Here is a 9791-nt window from a genome sequence, read left to right on the forward strand (position 1 = left end):
GCATGGTGGACCTACAGAGGCAGGAGCCTTAAAGGGTTGGGATTGACTAACTGTGACTTTTAGTAGGTCCCTAATCTCTGAAGCTAATTCCTCCCTTTAAGTGTCATGAGGAGAAAATGCCTTCCGGTTGAAGACTACCAAGTACATGCCTGGCACGAAGTAGGCTTCCAGCACCCCTTGGTCACGAAGCGTAAGCACAAGCTTCTCACTGAAGATCATGCCCTTGGAATATTTTGGTGTGAGGACCTTGGAGTTGCCGCAGCACAGGCCCTGTTACTGCAGAAGCCAGTGTCAGAGGAATCCTCCTCTCCTCCCCGCTGGGCTAGGCGCAGCCCGTGAAGCACTGTCGTCCCAGCCAGGCGCTCCCCCACTCTTCCCCATGACCTTGGAGTTCAGCCCCCAGGGCAGCTGCTCACAGGCCTACTCTTCCCACTCAGGCCCATCTCCCCTCACCACAGGCCTCTCCACAAACCCACTCGCATATGCACTAATGCCATTATCTTCCTGAAATTAAAATCAAGCCTCAACCTATAATGTTTCACGGAGAGGGAATTGGGGTTATATATTCCTGCGTCGAGCCGTATTCTATTTCAGTCATAGCATTTAATTATGATTGGTATGTTAGTGCCCACCGGAGCATAACAAATTGTCATTATGTTATTCTGCTGAGTCTAATTTAATTGGCAAGTTGTCACAAAAGCAATTATCCATCATTTATTTTGTTGCCATAACCACATCTAGAAGAGCACCTGCTGTCTGCGAGGAGAAACGCGCCACCGTCTCTCAGCCCTGGATCCAGACCACTTATCTGACACAAAGACATTGCTTCCCCCTTCTGATTTAAAAATATGTTCCTCATTTCCTGCTGCGGTCTCAAGAATCCTCCTGGGGGAGCCTCAAAGTGCCAAAGGAAATTCACGGGCTGGGAAGTCGCCTAGCGCCCCACGGGGAGGCTGGAAGTCAGCCCTGCTCTGTCAGGGTGCGGGTGGGAGGCAGCGGCGATGCAGGCCCCACGGAGGGTCCGGGCCCTGACTGGGTCAGGCTTTGCTCCATTGGCTGTGTCAGCTGACACCTCAGTGACGGATTTATAAATATTTGTTGCTCTTTTCTCCTGAGGCACGCTGCGTGCTCGCTCCCTGGGAAGCAGGATTGTTTGGCCATTTCACAGAGCGGGAACCAGAGGACCTGGGGACTGAAGGCCCAAAGTCGTGTGGGAGGTCTGGGGCACGGTGAGCCAGGGCCACACTGAAGATCTCTAAAGGCTTTTCTCGCTCTTGGAACAAGTGCGTGCAGGCAAAACAAGGCGCCTTGTGCCTGCCGGGGTCCCAGACTGTGCCTCTCGATGCAGCAGGACATTTCTCATGGCCCTGTTTCACATGGACACATCTGCCATAGGGTCTGGGTGGGGGAAAAGGGCAGAGAGAGAAGAGAAAAAAGGGAAGGAAGAGCCACCAAACCCCTGTCCACATTAGAGAGGCCAAGACACAACCAACCTGCTTTCCCAGGAGCCTCTGATTCCAATCTCTTCGGGGACCCTGTTAGCCCGACCCCTGCCTGGCTACCTCCCCACGTGTGCACAATGTCCTCCTCACTCAAGCCCAACAAGACTTTTGTGAGTGAGGAAGCAGAGGCAGGCAAAATCGTCACATGATTTTTTTTCCCCCCTGAAGAAGGGAAGACATAGCCTGCAGGTGTGGCTCTGTCCTCTGGGCTGGAAGCAGGTACCAACGTGAATAATTTTGTTCTTGCTTCCATGATGCTCTCAGTAGCAAAGTCAAGAAAAGACTTGCTAAAAACAAAACCAAAACCAAAAACAATGACCACTATATTGCAAAAAGGAAAAAAGAACCAGACCTTTAAACCAACTGACTTTTCCCTCTGGGTCGGTCAGCTATTTGGGGACATTGGAAAATTACCAGCTTCCTGACCACAGACAAACCATTTCTTGTAACTCTTTTAAAAAAGAATCTCTCATTGTAATTGCTGACTAAAAATAAACTAGGGATGTGTCAGGTTCCTTCCTCCCCGACCGGCGTTATCCCTGAGGAATCTTCCTCATGGCTGTGGAGAGGTCGCTCTTGCCACCACGAAGGCCACCATAGCAAGATGGTCAGGATCCTGGCTCATTCAGTCTCAGGGGCCAGACTTATATAACGTTGACATCAGAGCAGGAAAAAGCTTAATGTGCAGGCAGGGGGCTGTGCACGAGGGCCCTTCTGGGCTCAGTGGGCATGTAAATTAGCTTGATCTCTGGAAAATAAGTTGGCTAAATGGGTCAGTCAAAAGCCACAAAAAAATGTCCATCACCTCTGACCCAAGAATTCCACTTAGGATAAACGAATTGCTTCGAAAACAAGAAAGATGTTTGCCCTGGTATTATTCATCATAGCAAAAACAAAATCTGTGCTGAGAGCAATCTGTGCTGACTTAGAGCACGTGGCTGTAAGCCCATGGATGCCGATAGAGTTTCCTTCATGTTTCCTGGGAGGGCTGTTGGGTTATGAGGAATTCTTTATGCAATTTTGTTAAGTAAGCGTCTATTAAGCACTGCAGTAATAGATGGAGCTAGTTTATGTGTGTATATAAATATAGGTGAGCCATGGTCCTTCCTAGGTTAGTTTCCTATTGTCTTGTAACAAATTATCTCCAGTTTAGTGGCTTAAACAATACATGTTTATCATCTTACAGTTCTGGAAGTCTGGAACCGATCTCACCCGGCTAAAATCAACATATCAGCAGGGCTGCATTCCTTTATGGAATCTCTAGGGGAGAAACTGTTTCTTGCCTTTCCAGTGTCTAGAGGCAGCCTGTATTCCTTGGCTCATTGCCCCCTTCCGCCATCTTTGAAGCTAGCAATGGTGAGCCGAGTCCTCTTCACGTTGCCTCACTCTGACCTTCCTCCATAGTCATAGCTCCCTTTGACTCCTCTTCTGCCTCCCTGTTCCACTATTAAGGACTCATGTGATGACATTGAGCCCACCAGGATAATGCAGGATAATGTCCTTGTTTTAAGGTCATTTGATTAGCAATCCTAATTCTCCTTTGCCATGTGATGCAACATATTCACAGGTCCTGGGGGTTAGGACCTCATCTTTGAGAGATGGGGACCGGGGGGGGGGGGCATTATTTTGCAAACCATACTCTAGACCAGGAGCTTACAGTTTGGTGAGACATATACAATGACACATCTTTAGAGTCCATGGCAGAGTGCCATGATCAGCCAGCACAATCTGGGGAGGCAGCACGCAGATTCATAATAATCCAGGCATTTCTTGCTGGGAAGCTAGATGCTATTCTACTTGGTTTTCCTCCTCCTTCTAACACAAACTCTCTGTTCTGGTCACTTTAGTTTTCTTGCTGTTTCATAATCACCATATATTCTTTGCTAATCCCAAACCTTTACCCATTGCTGCCCCTCCCTGACTGCTCTTGTTTCTGCTTACTCCCTGCCCAAATCCCACCCGCCCCTCAAAATCTAGAGCAAGTCCCACGTCCTCTATCACCTTCTCTGCCCCCTGTCACATGGGGCTTCTATCACACTTATATTCTCAATTATATAATATTCTATTTAAGTGTACTAACTAGTTGCTCTCATGTGCTGCTGTCTCAATTTTAGTGTGTTCTTACGTTTTTAATCACTCAGTTATCAGGGATCATGTGTTATAAATCTTCTGTCATCTCCATAATGCCGGGCACAGTGGTGCCAAAGAAAAGTTTACTAAATTGTTCCAGCATTCTTTGAATAAATGGAGCACTCACTAAGGTGCTAGACCGTGGGAATGGACATGTGCTCTAAAGGGAGTCCCGCTCTAAAGGACACTCATCTAGATAGAGAGGGAGACTTACAGGCAAACCAGTGGGTTATGACATGATGTGGCAAGAGCCAGAATAAAATTATACATAAAAGGGGCTTCTAGGTCAGCTTGTGGGTGGATCAAAGGAGGTTTTCAGAGGAGGTGATGTCTGAGCTGAGTTTTGACGGTTGAGTAGGAGTGAGCTAGATAAAGGGATATGGGAGAAAGATTCTATTCCAAGAGGAGGAGGAACAGTTAAAGCAGAACAAAGAGGTTAAATGAATTCTGGAAAAGCTTTTTCTTCTCTCCGTATCAGATATGAGAGTATTATAGATGGCTAACTGCTGTCCAAGTTCATTTTCCTAGCCTCCCAAAACAAACTCGTTGCTCTGGTCATTTGAATCTTCTTTCTGTTCTGTCCTAGTCCTACACCTTTGTCTATTAACTTGGAAAAAGTGGTGAAAGCTGGCATTCACGAGTGAACCTGACCGGGGAGGGATAAAAATGGCCAACTCCCACTAAGTCAGAGGACTAACGATAATACCTGTGATAAACAATAAATAATATTCTTAATTATAACCCGATAAGGAAAAGACAAAACTTAAAAAAAAAACTGACAAAGGATATGAACAAGCATTTTATAGATGAGAGAATGTGAATGACCGATAAGCATATGAAAAGACACTCAACTCTGCTTGTAAACAGGGAAGTGAAAAATCAAACAACAATTAATACCATTTTCACTCATCAGATTGGCAAAAATTAGATTGATAACATCTAGTGCTGTCAAGTGTGTGGGTAAACAGGGATTGTCATACATTGTTTGTAGGTATGTGAACTGGTAAACTGTTTTGGGAAAGTAATCTCAAGGTGTCTGTTAGGAGTAAAAATAAACATGTCCTTTGATTCCAATTTTGAGAATACATCCTATAGAAACGTCAGTATACACACCTATATAATATATACACAATAGATACAATAAGATATATAATATCACATGTATATAACAAGATATATATGTATATATATTTACAAGATTGACTCCATTTATAATAGCAAAAGCTGGCTCCAATCAGGATTGCCCATCAATAGAGGAATGTTGAATAAATCATACTATTAGACAATGTTATAGAACAGAATATTATAGAATATTATGGAGGTATCAAAGAATAAATTCAATCCATATGTTAAGATGAAGGGATCCCCATGATACCATGATATAACTAATATTAAGTAGCAAGAGCGATGTTAAAGTATGTGGGGGTGGGGGGGGGGAGAGGAGACATACTGGGGAATGGTTTCTATGTTTAAATTATCAAAAAGAAAGGTATAGAAGGCTACATATAGTTCAGGATGTTAACACTGATTACTCGACTGACTAGAACTGGGAGACAGTTACTGAAAAATCTGTATTGTTTGACTTGTTATTATGAGCACAAATGATTTTTGTAATTCCAAATATTAGTAACATTTTTTAAAAAAGGACTGAGAAAAGAGTTCATTCAGCAGGGTCTCGGTGTTAAGGAAGTGAGAAATGATCGAGTCCTGAGTTCAGGCCTATTTGCCCCTCCCTGGCTTCTCTTCTATTCAAAGAAGCTAATTAAACAAATGTGAGATAGCTTTCATTTCCCTGGTTAAGTACGGTTAGATACTGGGATAAAAACAGCGTCATTTACATATGTAGCGGCCCTCCCTTTATATGAGTGAACTCCAATAATAAATTAATTAGAGCCATTCAGTCCCAACCGGCCTCCCTGGGGATGGCCTTTGTTTGGGTGCATCCATCTGCCAAAACCGGGCCCAGGGCGAGGTGTATCGTTAACACTTCTACTCCCGAGTAGCAGAGTGAGCCCAGTGTCAGCGCCCATGCATCCGAAGTTGTTCGAGCACTTTCTGCAGATCTCCAAGGCTCAACTAGTTAAATATCTGCCCAATTGACCAAGGAAAATGCCATTTGCATCTAGGCTCCCCGCTTCTTAGTCACTGATGGTGGAAATCCTTTCTTCGCAACCTGAGCTACTCCAGAGGTCACCGGCTGTCCCACGGTCACCATGGCAACTCCCTTCAGGGTATGGCCGAGGGGGCTGAGGAAAAGAGTCAGAAACCTACCAGGTGGCCTCGGGAGAAAGCCATTTTCAGAGAGAGGGATTTCAAAGTCTCAACTATTGGGTTGCTATATAGGGCACTGCTTTATATAGGATACGTTATTTCTGGAAAAGTTGCTCCAGGTCAATTTTTTGGGTAAAATTTTGTAATTTTATTTTAAACACACAGATGGAGTTCCCTATATTGAGAACCCTGTTGTGAATTCTTTTGTACGGTGGATAAAACCCCTATTTTTCTTTTAGTGCAAGCATAGCCGTTGAGATGTCAAGTTATTCAAAGTTCGGCACGCCGGTGTTTTGGGGTGTGGAAGGTGGGGGATAGCAGTGTGGGTGAGAGTTGGGGAGGAATCTACCTTGAGAAATGCTGTCGGTGGTGTTCTGTCTTAAGACTGGGTGGGTTCTCCCCAAAGATGAGCCTGGGCCAAGGATTCAGGTGCAAGTGATTTATAAAGGAAGTGCTCTCAGAAGGAATCTGAGAGCAGGATAAGGAAGGGGCCGAAGCACAGCGAAGGTCAGATCTCAGCTCCTGCACTCAGCCAGCCTGATCTGGCGGGGAGCTCTGGAACGGAAATTACACTTCAGAGATTACCACCTTGAATCAAAGGTGCCAGGCTCTTGTGCTCTCATATCATCAGTCAGTCATTGGCTATAGGCTGCCCAGGGGAAAGTGTAAAATTCCCCGAGTGAAGCAGCTTTGGTGCCCGAGGTCAGTCCTCCAAAAGTCATCAGTGCAAGCTGTTAGCAGCAAAGTTCAGAGCTGGCAGTGGGCATACAGAGCTGGTGAAAGGGATCCAAGAGGCTTGAGGAGGCGTTTCAGAGTCCGTTACAGATGCCGAGTATGGTATACAACAGTTCTATAAGGGGTCGACCTTAACAAAAAATCAGTGAAATTAATTAATTCTCACAACCAGGTCTTTAGAATGGTGTAGGTGGAGAAAGATGATAGTACACTTAGACGAATGCAGAACTGGTTGAACACACATTTCAGAAGAGCATGGAATGAATGAATGGCTATTGGTTGGAGGAGTAGCTCTAGGAGTAGCTCTAGGAGTAGTGGGGCCTGTGTCGTGAAACATTTATATCTATAACTTAGAGGCAGATGGAGTTCATCCAGGTAAAGCTGGAGATTACCCTAAACTAAGAAGAAAGGTAATAGAACAAAGGGGAAAAAAAGTTGAAAAGGAGATTCCAATGAATGGATATCTATATGATTAAAATTAAAGAGATAAATGTGAACGTAACATGAAGTTCATTTCATTATAGTTATCCTTGCAGTGGAATATTACATGGCCGCTAAAAATAATGTTGAATAATAAAAGTGACAAAAAGTGTTCATGATTATTTGCTTTTTAAAAGGATGTTACAAAATTCATGGGAAAAGTTTTGAAAGATGTTCTAAAATGGTGATGCCGCTTGTTTCTCTAGAGGTAGGATTATTATTATTTTTTAAAACCATCTTTGCCTTTGTTCATCTCCATTACTATTTATTTAAAGATTGGAATTTATGGAAAAATGTTGTCCCAGGTATTTTTGGCGATTGTCTTTTGCTTTTTCTTTCAGCTGTATGAAAAAAACATAGCTTAAAAACAGAAGATGTTAACAATTCTAAATCTGAATGCATCTAGTAACAGAGTTTAAAAATACATGAACCAAAAACTTACAAAACTGACAATTGGCAGAGATCAGTAGTTGATAAAAAAAAGTAGACAGAAAATCAGTAAGGCTCTAGAAACTTGAACAACACTGTCAACCAACTGACAACTTAACTGATATTTATAAAAGACTATCCTAAACAACGGCAGAATAGATTGTCTTTTTCAAGGCTCAAGGTTCTTCACCAAGATAGACCACATACTGGGCAATAAAACAAGAATCAATGACTTTAAAGGAATCAACACAATATAGAATATATTCGCTGACCATGATGAAATTAAAATAGATTTAAATAATAGGGAGGTATCTAAAATATCTCCCCAATATTTGATAATTAAACAACAATTAGATAATCCTTAGGTCAAAGAAGAAATCAAAAATATTTTTTGTGGGTGATAATGAAAGCAACATATTGGAATATTTGGGATATAACTAAAACACAGCTTATTCAAAAAAACAAGAAAGGTTTAAAATGAATGACTTAAGCCTCCACTTTACGAAGGAGAAAAAGAAAAGCAAAACAAACTCAAAATGAGTAGAAGGAAGAACTTATAAAGATGAGTGCAGAAATAAATACAATATGAAACAAATGGTAGAGAAAATTAATGGAAATAAAAGCCATTTAAAAATAATAAAAGTGATAAACCTCTAGCTAAAATAATCAAGAAAAAATTGAGAAGATGCAAATTACAAATACTAAAAATGAAAGAAGTGACATCACTATACAGCCTACAGACATTAAGATAATAAGAAAATAAGATAAACAGCTTTCTGCCAATAAATTCAACAACCTAAGAGAGATTTACAAAAATTTCCAAAGACACAAATTACCAAAATAAACTCAAAAAAAAATAGAAAATTCAAATAACCTAAGTTCTATTAAAGAAGTCAAATTTATAATTTGAAAAAAACACCTTTCTATAATGAAAACTCAAGGCCCACACAGCTTCATTCATGAATTATACCAAACTTTAGGAAGACATAATACCAATCTTATACAAAGTTTTTCAAAAAATAGAGAAGATTTCACAACTCATTTTATAAAAATAGCATTACCTGATACCCAATACAAAGACATTACAAGGAAAACAAACTACAGAACATCCCTCGTGAACATAGATGCGAACTTCTTAACAAAACATTAAGAAATAAAATCCAGAAATATACAAAAAGGATAAAATATCACGACCTAATGGGACTAATCTTAGGAAGGTATGGTTGGTTCAATATTTGAAAATCAGTTAATGCAATTAACTTTATTAACAACATAAAAAGAGAAAAAATATATGGTCATCTCAGTAGAAATATGTAATTGACAAAATTTCCCCATTTATGATACTTTTAGCAAACTATAAATAAAAGGAAACTTCCTCAGAAATAAAAGACCCCTAAGAAAAACCTGTCACTAACATTATGCTTAATGGTAAAATATTGAATACTTTCTCCCTAAAAGAGAAAGATTGGGAAAAAGCAAGGATGAATGCTCTCACCACATCTATTCAACAATATACCGATGGTTCTAGCAGATGTAATAAGGCAAAGCAAACAAAAAGAAAAACATGCATACAGATAGAAAGGTAAAAATAAAGCCATCTTTGTTCACAGATGATATAATTTTTATGTAGAAAATCCTAAGGAAAGTTATGAGAACTAATAAGTGACTTTAGAAAGGTTTCAGGGTACAAGGTCTATTATATACAAAAATAAATTATGTTTCTATATACTAGCAACAAATAATTAGAAACTGAAATCTTTAAAAATATCTATAATAACATCAAAATGTCAAATACATAGGTATATATTTGATGAAAGATATGCAAGATACCAAAATTTTAAAAGAATTGTTGAGAGAGATTAAAGAAGATAAATAAATGGAAGTTAGATGACATTTGCTACAGATTAAGTTGTGTCCCCCAAAATTCATATGTTGAAGCCCTACTCCCCCATGTGACCATATTTGTAGATGGGGCCTCTAAAGAAGTAGTTAATATCAAGGTGGAGCCCTGATCCAATACAGTTAGTGTCCGGATGAGAAGGGTCACCAGAACGCTAGAGTTCTCTCTCTCCCTCTCTCCCTTCCACCTGTTCTGGTGTGCCCACAAAGAACTGAGACAGAATTTATACCAGTAACGTAAAGAGGGAAATTTAACATAAAGAAATATAAAGAAAAGGAAAAAGGTGATTCACTATTGAAAAAGGTAAAAGAGAATGCTAAGATATAATAAAAGTAGTAACTGTA

Source organism: Rousettus aegyptiacus, unplaced genomic scaffold (assembly GCF_014176215.1).
Source record: "Rousettus aegyptiacus isolate mRouAeg1 unplaced genomic scaffold, mRouAeg1.p scaffold_m13_p_6, whole genome shotgun sequence".
Lineage (NCBI taxonomy): Eukaryota > Metazoa > Chordata > Mammalia > Chiroptera > Pteropodidae > Rousettus > Rousettus aegyptiacus.